Raw genomic sequence first — 15,954 nt, forward strand, 5'->3', positions numbered from 1 at the left:
AGACCCTTGGTCCCAGTTGATCCTGCACGTGTGTATCTTACGGACACGTTAATCTCTGTGCAAAGACATATTTAGCCCACTTTCCCCCTGGTTGCATTGTGTATATCTGCCCTGCTCTATAAATGACCCTGATGCTTATCAATAGGAGACTGAACAGGGCATATCTGTGAATATGGATAATCTGCAATTATCTAAAAGACTAAAAAGTCGCTGGTATGGAAAAATTGTTTTACGTGTGCTACTAAGTGATAGATGCAGGTACAGAATGATTCCTTTACATGAGGGTTGCTGGACTTTGGCAATATTAGTATCTGGGGCTGCAGGAGTCCTTGCTGGGGAGATGGGAGGGAGCTGTCAGTAGAATCCATGACCACTGACAAGAGTGACCACAACCACTAAGAATGAAGGTCAGAAGTGTCGCCAGACATGGCCAAGCATGAGCTGGGGAGAAGGGAGGGGATCACAGAACCAGCCCTGGGTGCCGTGCTGCTCCAGAGGCTGCACACACAGATCTTTCCTTGGAAACACAGATCATTCCAAGAGCCATCTCTGTGGCAGGCTGGGATCTTAGGCGGGAGAGAGACCCCAGTTTAACTGTGAATGCTTTGTGCTCGAGTCTTCCCTGGAAGTGCCCTTTCTCAAATCAGAGCGAAGGTGAACCACATAATGGTCTCTCCGTGGAGTGTTTAAGGTGCAGGTATCGAGAACATTTTGTAAAATGCTGTTTTGGCCTAATGAACTCAGCACCTTTCTTTCCTTGGGGTGCGATGATGGAATGAGCTCAGGGTGAAGAGAGAAGTTCCGGGTCAACGGCAGGCTGAGCCACAGCCCGGCAGCGCGGGCTGCTGATATTCTTGGAGACATAAATAGATTCGGTGCAGCCAGAGGAAACAAGGTTGAGGAACTGGGTTTGCTGGAAGGAGCTTGCACAGGCCTTTGGAGTCAAAAGGTTTAGGTTTCAATCCAAGATCTGCCTCTCATTTGGCACCTGATCTGGCTCAAGTTCCCTTTGAGAAATCAGTTTCCTCTCTGTAAGAGGAGCACCAAATTACCCTGTTTGTAGAAATGTCGTGAGTGACGCCTATCACCTAAAGCACTGTCCCTGTCTCAGCACTTAAGAAAGTGTCCCCTGATGTACTTTGTTCCATGTTTTGGGCTTCTCCTTCAGACTTACCAAGTAAGTACTACCACCATCCTGGCTATTTTCCTCATCGTCTCTTTTCTTAGAATCCTTCACATTGTCCAGCACTTTGAAAATATTTTCCCACACACCATTTCATTAAATATTAGTCCTGTGAGAACATCCGTGTTCCCATTTTATGGATGAGAACACCAAGGCTGAGCAGGGACATCCAGTCAGCTGAAAGGCGGCCAGCGGAGTGAGAATCTGGCATGATGCGACGAGCCTGGATCTCTGCTTTCCCTCCCTCCCAGGCCAGGAATGAGGAAGCAAGGATCCCGGGGAAGTGAGTGAAGCACTCTTAACTGTCATGACGGCAGGGCCGCTAGCATTAGAATCAGATCTCACTTGAGCAGAGATGGGACTTCTTCCTCGATTAGCACCTGGAAGGAAGTGGACACTCAACACAGGTATTTGAGGGTGAAGCCTTCTGTTAGGTTTAATGCATATATTCAGTGAATCAGCACATGCATATTTACTGAGCACCTACTGTGTGCTGTACTCCAGTGATAGGCACAGTGGGTTCTACAAGGATCTGGTCAGACACCATGTCCACTCTCAAGGACTACAGTCTACTGGAGGTGTGAAGAAGTGACCAGGACACTGCAGGGCATGGGAAATCACACAAGGGGAATCTGTTGTTAAGTTTTGGATGTGAGGTACCCCGCAAAAGCTCACGTGTAAGACAATGTGTGAGAGGGTTCAAACGGGGAATGATTAGATTGTCAGAGTCTTGACCCAATCAATGAATGAGTCCCCCGATGGTGTTAACTGAGTGGTAACTGAAGGCGGGTAGGGTATGGCTGAAGGAGGTGGGCGCTGGGGGCGTGCTTTTGGAGGATATATTTTGTATCTGGACATTGGACTCTTTCTCTGCTTTCTGATCATCATGTGAGCCACTTCCCCCTGCCACACTCTCCCGCCATGATGTTCTGCCTCACCTCCAGCCCCAAGGAATGGAGCCAGCCTTCTATAGGCAGCCTTCTGAAACCATGAGCCCTTAAATAAACTTTTCCTCCTCTACAATTGTTCTGGAAAACTGGCTGAAACATCTGTACTCGGGCTTAGAGGTGTCCAGGACCTACGCTAAGCTAATGGGTGGAGAGTAAGCCAGGGAAAGAATGCTTAAGACAGGAAGGGGCAGATCACAGAGGGATGCAGAGTGGCCAGCAGTGTGTCCCGGGAAGGGAGGCCCTGGGAACAGCAGTAGCCATCCATTGTTAAGCAGGCCTTTAATTCACTTAGCCGACACTCCACCTGTGACTGGCATGCACTGGACAAGGCTCCAAGTGCTTCAGAAACACGGAGTCATTTGTTAACAAACAGGGTGTAGATTATTTTATGAGACTCCCCATGAGGTAGGCTCCATTTTATAGATGAACAGGTTGAAGGTTAACCAGAAATTTCTCAAGGTCATGTGCGTGCAGCAGAGACAGGATTCACGCCTGAGCCCATTTTTACATACCAGATTCTGGCATCCTTCCCCAGTGTTTACCCCCTCCTCTCCCACATCGAATGGCCCTTCAATGCATCCACGGACGGTTTCCATCCTCTTCAAATGCACGACTCACACAACACACACCCACACAGTTTCCGTATACAATTTCTGGTGACTTCCAGTTAGAACGATTTTTCTGAGTGGAAGGTATATGGAGCCTTTAGCATGATGGTCAGAAGAATTTTATTTGGAATCAGACAAACCTAAATCCAAATTTCAACTCCAGCTTGTAGACAGCAGAGGATGGGACTTCTCAGACTCCAAGTCTTCAAAATTGCATGAGTCAAACCCTAATAATAAATCATATTATATATATATATGTATACACACACACACACACACACACACACACACACACATATATATATATATATACATAATTTGTTCTGTTTCTCTGGAGAACTCTTACAGTCATATATATCCAGAAAAACAACAAATTTTATACACACACGCACACATATGAACATTTCTTAATTGGATTTCAGCAGGGTTCTTTGGTACAGATACCTCCTGCCCAAGTCAAAGAGGTAAATACCAGATGAAAACTGTTCCTGAATGGGACAGCCAGGCCATTCTGGGCAGAGAGGAAGCTAGGACACCCGGAGACCCACGGTGTGGATCCTTATCAGTTTTTAGCATATTAATGAGCTAATAACACATGTGTGGTTCTCTGGGTATAAATATATCCTCAGGTCTGCAGGTTTGTCTGAGTAAGAATAAAACAACAGCTCCTTCTCAGCCTATAACTCAGCGATGGTCCCTCTTGGTAATATTCCTTCTGTACAAAAAAGCAATTCCCGTTGTGAGCACAGGAGACGCCTGGCCCTGCGAGGCCTGCAGAGCTGGCGTAGAGGGGGTCTCGGGTCTTAAGCTTCTGACAGACGGAACTCAAGCTGGTTCGGATCAAGGCGGGAGTTCAGTGAAGAGTTCAGGGCTACTCTGGCATTGATTATCCCACTTCAGGCATGACTGTTTCCAGAAACTTAAACAATGTCGTGAGGGCTTGGTTTCTGCTGCGGTCAGGATGAGGTTTGTCCCCTCCCCACGTTTCACATGACAGAAGATTGGTCCTCAGTGTGGTAACATTGCAGAGTGGTGGGATCTTTTACGGGGTAGACCTGGTGGGAACTAGTTAAGTCACGGTGACCGTGTCCTTGGAAGGGATTAAGGTAATTCTCGTGGGACCTCAAGTTGGTTTCCCATGAAAGCGTTTGTTATAAAGGAATGCGCCTAGCCCTCTCCCCACTCTGTGGCTTCGTGTTTTACAATGTGATCTCTCCCTCCTGCATGTGCTCCCACCATGATGCTATTGGCCATGAGGTGACATAATCAAGGGACCCTCACCAGAGCCTGCAGCATGCTGTTTGGATTTTCAACCTCCAAATCTATGAGGTAAATCAACCTCTTTCCTTAATAAGTTGCTCAACCTCAGATATTTTGTGATAGTAATAGAAAATGGGCTAACACAGTCTCATTCCATCTCTTGGCTCCACTGTACTTTGTGCTGGTTTTATTCTGAGTGAGGTTCTCTCCCTGTTTGGGCAGGATGACTGCACATACCCAGTGCCCCTAGCATAAATAGAGCACCTCTGTTAAATAATTCCAGTCACGTCCCCGGATTGTGTTCTAAACTCTGCCTGAGTAACATTCTCATCTCTGAAACAATCTCCATGTCCAAAAAGATGCTGTACTCTATTTTCCCAGCCCTGTTCACATGCCATTCCTGAGACAAGAGTGAAACCAACTCACCTGAACTATAAGAACAAATGGCAAGATAGGCTCTGCTATCCACAGCACTTATAACATGATGCACTGTAGACATTTATTTTATTCCCCTCACTTTCTCCTCTTTCAGGCCTTGGGCAGCAGCAGACTTTGGACTCTCTAATGTCTCTATGAGGCCAGTGCCTGAGACACATGGGTGGGTGCTCAGTAACATGAACGGTGTCAGTAACAATGTGATGAGTTGCAGGTACCGTGTGCATTCTAATTGCCTAGTCTGGGGTCTGTCCCACAGCCCAAAAATATTTGTCATATGAACCAGCATTTAGTTCCTCTGGGGATAAAAATGATATCTGATCACTGCATTAGCAGTAAAGTGCACACTAGGTGACTAATTAATGCTTGTTAGATAAGCAGATAGTTGAATATCCAGTGGCAGGTCCAGCAAGCTCCAACCTCTAGGGACTCACGGCACCTCCAGCCACACCCTGCCACCTCAGCTAGACAGCTGCTTCTCACCTACTCCCCAGAGCACGGGGCCATGTTAGAAGATAGTGGGTCTGAGTATAAAGAAGAGGCAAGGAGACAAATGAGGAGTTCACTCCAAGTTCACATCTGTCTTATTTTGGAAGGAAGTGGGAAAGGAGAACAAAGTCGCCATGAATAATGCTGCCTATTAAAACGCTCGCTCTCTCCGATGGTGATTAAGATGGATGCGGCATCGTCCTGACTTTCAGAGGGCGTGGGAGTGCAGCTGACAATTTTCCCATCAGAGTTTCTCATGAAGAAGGAGCAACTCCCAGGTCCCCTGCTCCCCTCCTCCCGCTCCAGCCTGCCTTTCCTGCAGAGCTTCTGGCGGCTGCAGGGCCCTGGGGGAGGAATGCATCAGGGCTGACAAGTGGCAAATGACACTAGCTTCCAACTATAGCAAAGGATTTGAACGCAGCAGAGATGATGGCTTATTCGCCTCTCCCTGTTCCCAGTCCCTGTGCCGGTAAGCACTGGATACTTGCAGCCATTATGTGACGGGCACCTGCCCTTTTGAGCTATCCACATCCGTTCTCTCTTTCACTGTCAAATGCCTTTCTTTTCCTTTGGAGAAACATTCTCTTATCCCAACCCATGTGGTTCAGTGGATTAAAGGAGCTAATTTTATAAAGTTCTTTAAAATACTCTCTCGCTCAATTAATATTAGCCAACACGATAGCTAATATTATATTATATTGTTGTGATCCATGAAACAGGATAGGAAAATCAAAGAAATTTTCAGAGGGCATGAAGACATTCTTTTAAGTTAAAACATCATAAAAGATCTCTAAAAAGAAATAAATAAGCATAAGAGTTGGAAGATAAAATCAAGGACATTTTATAAGGAAGAAACAAAAGACAAATATATAGATACATATAGACACATATGCATATTTAATTCAATCCAAGAAATCTAACATTTCACTAAAGAGTCCTTCAAATAGAATAAGAATGTCAGAGGAAAGGAAATTATCAAAGAAAAAGTACAAGAAAATTTCCCATTAGTCAGATGAGAAGATGTTTTTCCTACTCCAGTTCCAACAAGAAAAAACAAACAAAAGATGTCAAACCAAGACATATCATCATTATGTTTTAAAACATGTGGGGTAAAGAGAAAAATTTTAAATGTTTTAAAAGATAAAAATAGAAGATAATGTACAAAGTGTTGGAAAATCAGTATGATATTGACTGTCTCAACAGTGACATCGAAAACTGGAAAACACTAGAGCAGTGATTTCAAAATTCTGACTAATGATGGCATCCAGATTAGAATTCTATCCTAATTAAAACAATAGGTCAAGTATGAGAGGGAGTGTTTATATATATATATATATATATATATATAAATATATATATATTCTCAAAAAGCCACCAGACAATGTGTTTCATCAAAATGAAGGAGTAAGCCAAAAGACAGAAAGACAAGGTTCCTGAGGAAATGAGAATAGAGGAAATAGTAGAGGCAAGAGTAATTTCAAGAACAGTTTTGAAAGGAAGTCCCCATGTGACAACTGGGGTGTAGGCTGAGAGGGCAACTAAAGCAAATGAACAGGAAAATGGAGAAATTCGAGATACATGAATGGAGAACCTCCAAGAAAATAGAGAGACAAGTAGAATAACTGATCCACTTGACTGTGAAGAAAACATGTTACAAGGATTCCTAGTGTTCTGTAAAGAGTGCAGAGTACTTTATAAACTAAACACATGAAAAAAACAAGGCAATGATTAATTCCAGGAAAAGTATAAAGTTATATAACTAAGAAAAGATAACCTGAATATACTCCTTGACTCAACAGTAGTTTTGGGAGAGTAATTTAACCTCTTTGTGCCTTAGTTTCCTCTTCAAAAGACAGAACATAATAATATTGCCTGGCACATAATAAATGCTCAATATTATTTTATTATACATGTATCCTCAGAAAATATGTAATAGTTATGGGTTGAATTGTGCCCCTTCCTCCACTACTCTACATGTTAAAGTCCTAACCCTTAGTACCTCAGAATGTGACTTTATTAGGATTGTTGTGTGTATGATTAGTTGAGTTTCAGATGGAGTTATAATGAAGTAGGATGGACCTGATACCCAATATGACTGATGTCCTTATAAAAAGAGAAATTTGGACTCAGACATGAAGAACATTATATGACAATAGAGGCAGAGATTGGAATGATGGTGTCACAAGCCACAGGACACCTGGGTTCACCAAACGCTGGAAGAGGCCTTGGAAGGAGTGTTGCCCTGCCAACACCTTGAATTTGGACTTTTAACCTTCATAACTGTGAGAGAATGGATTTCTGTCATTTTAAGCCATATGGCTTTTGGTGCTATGTTACAGTAGCCACAGGAAGCAAATATATATTTTTGTAATATTTACATGAACTCAATAAAATTCCCTTACCCCTTTGCAGTTAGTACTTTGCACTGATTCCAGAACAGCTCCTAATTCTATATTGGAGCATCAGGGGAGCCCCCAAATCTTTCAGCTGCTGTCTGGATTAGCATTATTTTTTGATGTCCCATTGTCACTAATGAAAATGACTCAAAAAGAAACTAACTATACCAGGTTCCCTTTCAATCTTGTTTTCAACCATTTGGGTTAAACCTGACTTTGCAAGTGTGGTGAAAATCCTAAGAAAAAGAAACCACATATCTCTCTACACAAGTTCGGCAGTATCAGCACTCCCCAGCCCAACTGTGGAGGCTTTCCTGACCAGCCGTGGTCTGTTTGTCCACCGTCCACCTGAGCACCTATGGTGATGGGAGATCCACTCTAAATGAGGCAGCCCCTACCACCCTGTCCTGCAAAGCCACTCCTGCTGCCTGAAATCAGGTTCTGGTGGCTTCCACCTACTAGTCCTAAGGTCATCTTTGTGAACTGAGACGCAGAACGGAAGGGCAAGGAAGGTTTGATCCTGGCTGTGAAGTGAGAATATATAGAAACCTGCATGGGAATGACCACCATGCCCGTAGCCAACTTTCAGAGAGGGAAGTAGGGTATGGGAAAATCCAGAGTTTGGATCTCCCTGCATTTGAAAAGGCAGAACTATAGAAACAGTACAAAGGTCAATGGTTCCCGGGGTTGCAGGGAGGAAGAGAGGATTAGGTGGAGTGCAGGGGCTTTGTGGGATACCAGGTGGAAAATTGTCTCTGCCCACTTTTCAAAACTCAAATTGTGTACAACACCAACTGTTTGAGCCAGCTTTTTCACTGCTGTGACTAAATGATCTGACCAGCACAATAATAGAGGAGGAAAGCTTCATTTCCTCATGTATCTGCCTATCCAAATATGTTGTACACCTTTCATATATATAATTTGAAAAGAAAAAAATATTCTGTTTCCTGGAGGCACCACATGTATCCATTAACCTGTTAGAGAATCTCATCCTTTGTTGAGTTAAATTCAGGCTCTATCTCAATACAGCATAGAATGACAGGTGGTCAGGGTCCAGATCACTTGGAAGTCAACAGGTCCTTTGATTGGCCTAGACTCACAGCAATGTCCTACAAAGGACCAGGTCTGTGTCTTTAGAGTCACAAGACCCATGACATTAAGAGATTAAAGGAACAAGTGTATTTGCCGGGGATGCTGGGGTTAGCCTTGAAAATCACAGTGCAATGTTCCTACCAGTTATCATCACTGACAAGTTCCATCCACCCCAAAGGTGGACCCAGGGTGCTTAGAAATGCAGACCACTCTCCTTCCTGTCTCCACTGACTTCTAAGGACAATACTGGGTCTGGCAGTTGGTGTAAAGGGGGTCTCTGAAGACCCCAAAAGGTAGGGACAAATAATAAGACTTAAAAATTCAGAATGCTCTGCTTTGGTTTGCTGAAACCCAAAGTAAACAGAACTTCAACACTTAAATTATTTTTCTTTTATTTTCTCAGACTGAGTCTGGGAATGTAGAAGATCTTTTTTTTCTTTTTGTCTTTTCATAAGACTCCAGGTGAGCCTGAAACAAGCATGCATTTTCTACAACCAACGAACCGTGACATCATAATATCCTCCAAATCCCGTCTGAACTGAACCTGCATTTCATCTAGTGGGAGTGTCTGATTTAAATTCCAAGGCTCCAGACTTGGAATTGTTGTACCCAGTTTGGAGAGCAGACATGCATTGTGTTTGCCGGCTCTCTCTCTATCACCACTCCCTTGTTGCTGTGATGGTCTGAGTCTATCTTGCAGGTTCTCTGCATCGAGGTGACTGACTGTCTTTGTCCCCTGTGTCTCTGTCTTTTGTCTGTTTTTCTTTCTTTCCATCCCTTCTGTTCCTTCTCTGTGAGCTTTCTCCCTCTCCCATTGTCTCCATCTGAGGTGCCTGCCACACAAAGTCAAGTTTAAGGGCACAGACTCCAGCCAACAGCTGAGCTTGAAATTCCCTCCTGTCTTGGTCTTCGGTCTCTTCAATTGTCAGCGTGCTTAGGAGGGAGCCTGGCACAGAGCAAGCTGTGATAATCATCTAATTTTATTGTTTTTCACGTTTGGGTGGCCAGCCTCGCCGTGTTTCTGGGTCCAGCCAAGCAGAGTGACACAGCAGACTGAGGGAAGGAGACAAAGCACCAGCCATGCTTCTTGGCTGCACTGTTTCTCCTCCCGTGTTTGGCAAGAGAAGATGGCAGGGTGCAGACATGGCATAACCCTGTGACTGCTGAACCAGTCCCCCATGCTCAGCCCCTAACATGACAATCCGTGAAAGGAAGACTTTTGAGGAGAGAAAGGGGAAGAGAGAGAGGACATGAGAGAGAACATAGGAGAGCAGGAAGAGAACGAGTTCGACAGGATAGTTTGTAAGCATGAGAGTAAAAGGAAGAAAAGGGGAGAGAGAGAGAGAGAGAGACAGAGAGATTTTTGAGATTCAATGAAACCATATACCAGTATGTTCTGCTCAATAAAGTGAGATCCACCTGTGTTTGTGGATAAAAGATGAGACGGCCCATCTTATCGCTCCTCATTACAAACTGTACTGAATGAAAGTCTATTATCTACTCAATGCAGTCTTGGTAGAATTCACTGTGCTACTCCGAGCCTCAGTTTCCATCTGTCTTCTTAAAGCAAGAGTGTAGCTCCATACAGCAAAGATTCGGCTCCTTAGCAACTGGAAGAAGTCAGGCTAAAGAAAGTATAACGGAGCACATGGCGTGGCGGAGTTAAAGCACAGAGATACTGAAGCATTTAATTTGGAAGCAACGAACACAAAAACAACCCCCACCAAATCCATGCCATGCCATCCGCAATCAAAATGTATCATGACAGTCACGCAGATGGCCGGGTTCTGGGACAGTTCCAAACCAGTGGTTTTCAACCTTAGCTGCACACTGTAATCACCTGAGAGCTTTAAAAAGAATCTCAAGTGTCTGGGGTGCACTTGAGAGCAACAGAAGGGCGGGACCCAGGCATCATTATTTTTGAATCTCCCCAGGTGACTCCAGTGTGTAGTCAAGGTTGCCAAACTGTGGCCTTGGATCATACTGCCAATGGAGTTACAGTGTGAGGTGGCTCAAGAAATAGCTGCACTGTTGGGTAAGGCAACCAGGTACCCATGCAGGGGCAGCCAGAGGACTATGAGAGTCCATCTGTTTTGGATGATGCAGTTTAACCAAATGATACTCTTCAAAATCAATTGCCTCATCCTCTGACGTGTGGTTTGCCCCAAGTGCTTGACGGTCTTGGGGCTTGCTGCTGTTCATAGCCATCTGCTGCCAGTGACCCGGAGGGAGAGGAATGGCATGTGGCCAGGTGAGACCTGTGGTCTCCTGAGAGGGAAGGTGTCTGTGCTAGGTCAGGATCCTGGGCCTCAAGCACTCAAAATACACCCGCTATGGGGTGAGTCGTGCCTCCCTCTTCACACGTTAAGGTCCTAAGCCCCAGTTACTCAGAATACGACCTAATTTGGAAGCAGGGTCATTACAGATGTAGTTAAGATGAGGTCACACTGGAGTGGGGGAGCCTAAATCCAATGTGACTGATGTCCTGGCAAAATGAGAAATGTGGACTTGGAGACAGTTAAGGGGAACTCCTGGTGAAGGAGAAGGCGGGGATCAGGGTTCCTCAGGGGTAGCCCAGGACGGCTACAGTTGGGCTCCCTCGCCGAGACCTCGGGCTATGTTAGAGTATCTAGTCACCGTCATGAACACCTGGATTGAGCATACACACCCAAGGTCGTGAATCTCTGCTTGTGTTCAGGTGCTCAGCTCTGTTGGTACTGGGCCTTCTTGGTTGGGCCTACATATAAATAAATCCCATGGGAAGGTTCAGAGGGCTGCTGTCTCCTCCAAACAAAGCGTGTCTACTTCCCCATCGGCACCTCACATCTTCTTCCACCCGCCAGAATCCCAAAACCGTTTCCCAGCCTCTGAGCCCCAGTAGGACAGTGCTACCTCTAGAAACCAGGGAGCCCCCAACATTGCCAGCAAACCACCAGAAGCCTGGAGAGAGACGAGGAGCAGATTCTCCCTCAGAGGCCTCAGCAGGAGCCAACCCTAGCCTCCAACTTCTAGCCTCCAAAACCACGCACGAGGCCTCAAGTGTATGTTTTCGAGCACTTAGCCTGTGGCACATTGTTACAGTCGCCCTAGGAAAACCAATACAACACCCCAGCCTGGGAGAGTCAATTCATACAGGATTTCAGGAACACATGCAGGGTTTCAGGCCTTGCGGGGTGGGCCTGGGAATAATCAGCTGCCCCCGTCCCAACCCTGACTCCAAAGCCATCAAGCAAGTGGTGGCTGCTGACCCCCTCTGCTTGCCAACCCCCTCTGCTTGCCGTGTCCACTGTCAGGGACTGAAACACCGGCAGAGGGGCCGGCTCCGTGGGTGAGTGACCCTGCAGGTGTATGGGCTCCTGCTTCTGCTTGAACGGCCCGATGCTGCTATCTTGAAATGCTTAACAGCTTCTGAACAAGGCCCGGCAGTTTTACTTTGCACTGGGCTCCACAGTCTTGTGCCCAAACCTCCCGCCGACCTGCCCTCCTTCAGTCATATCCCGTCTACTTCCTCCTGGGAATTTCTTATAGTTTCTGGTCTGTGGGTGTCACCCGTTTCTGGCTGTTGGTGATTTGATCGATTTTTCCCTTTCGATAATATTGTTTCTGTCATTTTCAGGGTCTTGGAACAGAAGGGGAAGCCAGAGGATACTGGCAATCATCTGAACAGATATTCCAATTTCAATATTAGACTGTTAGTCCTAAGGGGACCGTGACTAAAGGACAGAGCAGCAGTTAGAAGAGACCGTGTGAGTCTTGGCACACGCAGTCCAGTTGGGGGCTCCAGTGATCGTCTGTGACTAAGAATCGTGAGGAATGCTACCCCCGAGGACTCCTGAAGGTGCTGGCTGAGTGGAGGCCACGCTGGCCCAGTGCTTTGCTGATCTGGTCACTCCGTCCACAGTCCCCAGGAAGCCCTGGCGGAGGTTTCTATTATCCTTGGGGACGTTGGGACAAGTTGGATCATGATTCTCACTCCTTTATTCCTCCCTGAGTTAGAAATTCGGCACCGTGCTCTCCCCCACGGCCTCCACAGCGTGTCCCACTGTGGGCAGAGCGACCTTCCAGCCCCGCAGATGACAGGTTAGCCATGGCCAGCGGGGCTGTTAACGCGCCAGTTCCCAGTACCTGTTTCCGCTCACCTTCCCGCTTATCTGCCATGAGAAAACCAGTCCCCAGGTGGAGATGGCCCAAAGAGAATGAGGAGACGGGTGGAGCAGACCCAGGGCCTGGCCTGGCTTCGAACCTGGGGATCCCAGCCACATCCAAAGAGTCAGGGCCTTTCCACAAACCCACGCGCAGCACCTGGAGGCTGTTCACAGAGGCCTGTGAGCTCGGGAAGTCTGTCACGCTGACAGCTGCAGAGGCCAGGCCATTCCCTCGGAGGACCTGCAGTGCCTTTCTGGCCGGCTCCTTATTTGCTCTCCCTCCCTCTTCTCTTGCCCTTCTGCACTGGCGCTCTTTGATCACGCCAGGTTCTTTCTGGTCTTCCAGCGGCTCGCTGGTTCCCTTCTTCCATCCCCACCACCCCTTTACCTGGCTGGCTGCTCCCTCTTCAGCTCAGCCTCAGCACCGCTGCCCCCAGTAAATCTGCTTTAAAACTCAGCAGGCAACACTAACGGCCCCCCACGCACACCCCTTCACCCCGTGCTTCTAGATCACGGCGCCCGTGACACTCTGGTGTCATTCTGAGGATGGAGATGTTTGTATTTCATTTCCCTGCTGTGGAAGGACGGGACCAAATGGGAGGCTTCTTACCTACTCCTCCACCTCCATGCAAATGGGTCCCAGGGAGGGCCCTTCCCTTCCACAGCTGCTCTGTCAATCTAAAGCGAAAGCAGAATCTGGTGTCATTCTGGAGGGGGAACACTGAAAGAGGAGTGTGGTTTTGAATTCCAGCGGTGGAAAATGCCCCGAGCAAGGGTGGACATGGGTGTCCCATGGACAACATGGGCCTGTGGTCAATATGACAATTTGGAGCTCGGTGCCCATAGTAGGGATTGGACCCAACCTCTGGGCTCTCAGTCATCAGGAAGGCCTATTTCCTGGGTGTCATGGAAACAACAGCTCCAGCAAATTTTAGGAATCATGATAGTGCATTCGACAGAAACCAGGGTAGTCCAAACAGGGAATTGCGTATTTATGTTCTATCGCTATGTGTGACAAATTACCATTCGACCGGAGGCTTAAAACAACACACATTTATTCTCCTGTGGTTTCTACTGTCCGGAGTCTGGGCATAGCATAACTAAGTTCTCTGCTGAAGGTCTTGCAAGGCTGAAATCAAGGTCCTGTGCAAAGTTCCACATTAAGAGAAGGAATCCTGATCATGTCTAAGACTAGATTACTTGCCAACCAGATGTTTGGGGAGCTAAGAATGGGAATTAATTTTCAGATGATAGATATCATTGTTATTTTTTGTATGTTTACATTTAGATTTTAAATTCACATCTACTGTACCTTTAATGCTGTCATTCCCTGTGGACCATTAGCTCTTGGAAGTTGCAATGTTTTCTCTCTTTCTCAGTTGTATCTCCAGAGTCTCACACAGTGCCTGAAGCGTGGCAGAGAGGGATTCAATAAATATTTGTCAACTGAGCGATTAGCTTAGGACCTCAATAATGCTTATTGAACTAAATCAAACTGATTCTCGTAAATGTCACGTGATCTTATGCAGTAGGGACATTGCTGTGCTGTCTTAGAGAGGAGGAACCAGGTTTGGAAGTTCGGTAAACGTGCCCAGGGGCACATCAATAGTAACAGCAGAATTGGGAAGTTTTCATTAGATTCAGAAAAAAATATTCCTTCCAATTTGAAACATGACCCTGAAATGTAAGACTTGGGACATGGTCTAAATCATGACTCGCACTTTTCATCTTCTAGGACCAAGGACTAGGGAAGGTGAAACAAGTTCAAAGCTGTAAAAGACGGGATTTGTGTTGCGGTCCAACGTGCTAACATCTCATAGAATCTCAAACTCTGTAGTACTGGATTTTCCAAATGTGTGATTCCCTTCTTGAAAGTATGAACGAAATCAATCCGGGTGCTCATAGCATAACCTGATTTCCTTGAGACAGATTTGACTCAAATGCCCTTTTAGGGTCTTCTGTTGACTAAATAGGGTGATTGTTCAGTGAGCAGAAACCCAGGATGTGGGCTCTATTTCCATAAATCATGTAACTACTCCATTGGTTCTTGCCTCAGGGCTTCTACACATGCCCTGATGCTTCTTTGGAATACTCTACCACTTTCCCCTGGATCCATCCTTTTCATTCCCCAGGTCATGACTGAAGATTTGGTCCTCAAAGGGTCTTTCCTCATATGCTGTCTGATACACCGTCTTCAAAGTATATCCCCTATCATGTCTATTAGTCTGCTTTCTGACACTATAACAAAATACCTGAGGCAATTAACTTAAAAAGAATAGGAGTTTTAGCTCATCTTTTGGGAGGTTCCAAACTGTGATCCAGGGTTCCATCGCTTTTGGCCTCTGGCAACACAGCACATCATGGCAGGTGTAATGGGGAACCAAACTTCTCACCTTATGAACCAGGAAGCAAAGAGAGACAGGAAGGGACCAGGGTTCCACAATCCCCCTCAGAGATGTGCCACAATGACCTAAAGACCTCTCATTAGGCCCCAAATCTCAAAGGTCCACAGTACCTCCCAACAGTGACCACCTAGGGGACCAAGGCTTTAAAACATGGGCCTTTGAGGGACATCCGACATCACAACTATAGCAATCATTTTCCATAATTTGCAGTTATGTAGTAATTTGTTTGCTTATTTGCTTGTCTGCTACCCACTAGATTTCATGCTTCAAAAGGGCAACTATCCCTGCGATTTATTGACCAATGTTAACTCAGTTCTAATACAGTGTCTGGACTCACACAGACATTCATCATTTTTAATGAATGATGGATGGATGGATGGACAGATGGATGGGTGGAAGGACTTCTCTGCATCTCTCATTCACCAAGAATCACTTGAGTACCACTTACAGGCACTACACGTTAAAGATACAAAGTCATCCAAGATCTGGGTCCCTCCTTCCAGGTGTTCTCTTCTAGTATAGAACAAACATGGACATTTCCCACACGACCTAGCTTTCACGTGGCTTAGCCACAAATAGAGCCAAATGTACACAGACACCTAAATTGCAATGGCTCTTCGTCCTACCGCAGAGCTGTGTGAACTTACTCAACCCCGGGACCTCCCTCAGTTATTTCCGTGAGCCCCCAGGGATGTTTCAGTGCATCCAACACTAGTCCACTCATGTTCTCACCCCAGCCTCTGGGCCAGGTTGCCATCAGCCCTGGCAGCATTGCTTCTGGTTCCTTCCCTGTGTGGCTTTCTTGCCTTGGTGGGACATAGCAGGCCTGTTAACGTCATGAAGAAGTGGGAACTCCCTAAACGTGCCTGTGATCCTCCAGCACAGAAACGAGACAGATGCCTGTATGTTCCCAAATCTCCTGGGAATCTGGTTGCAATTCAGGTTCAGATTCAGTAGGGCCCTGAGATTCTGCTTTCTGAGTAGCCCTCAG

The sequence above is a fragment of the Sciurus vulgaris genome (genome assembly GCF_902686455.1).
Source record: "Sciurus vulgaris genome assembly, chromosome: 18".
Classification (NCBI taxonomy): Eukaryota; Metazoa; Chordata; class Mammalia; order Rodentia; family Sciuridae; genus Sciurus; species Sciurus vulgaris.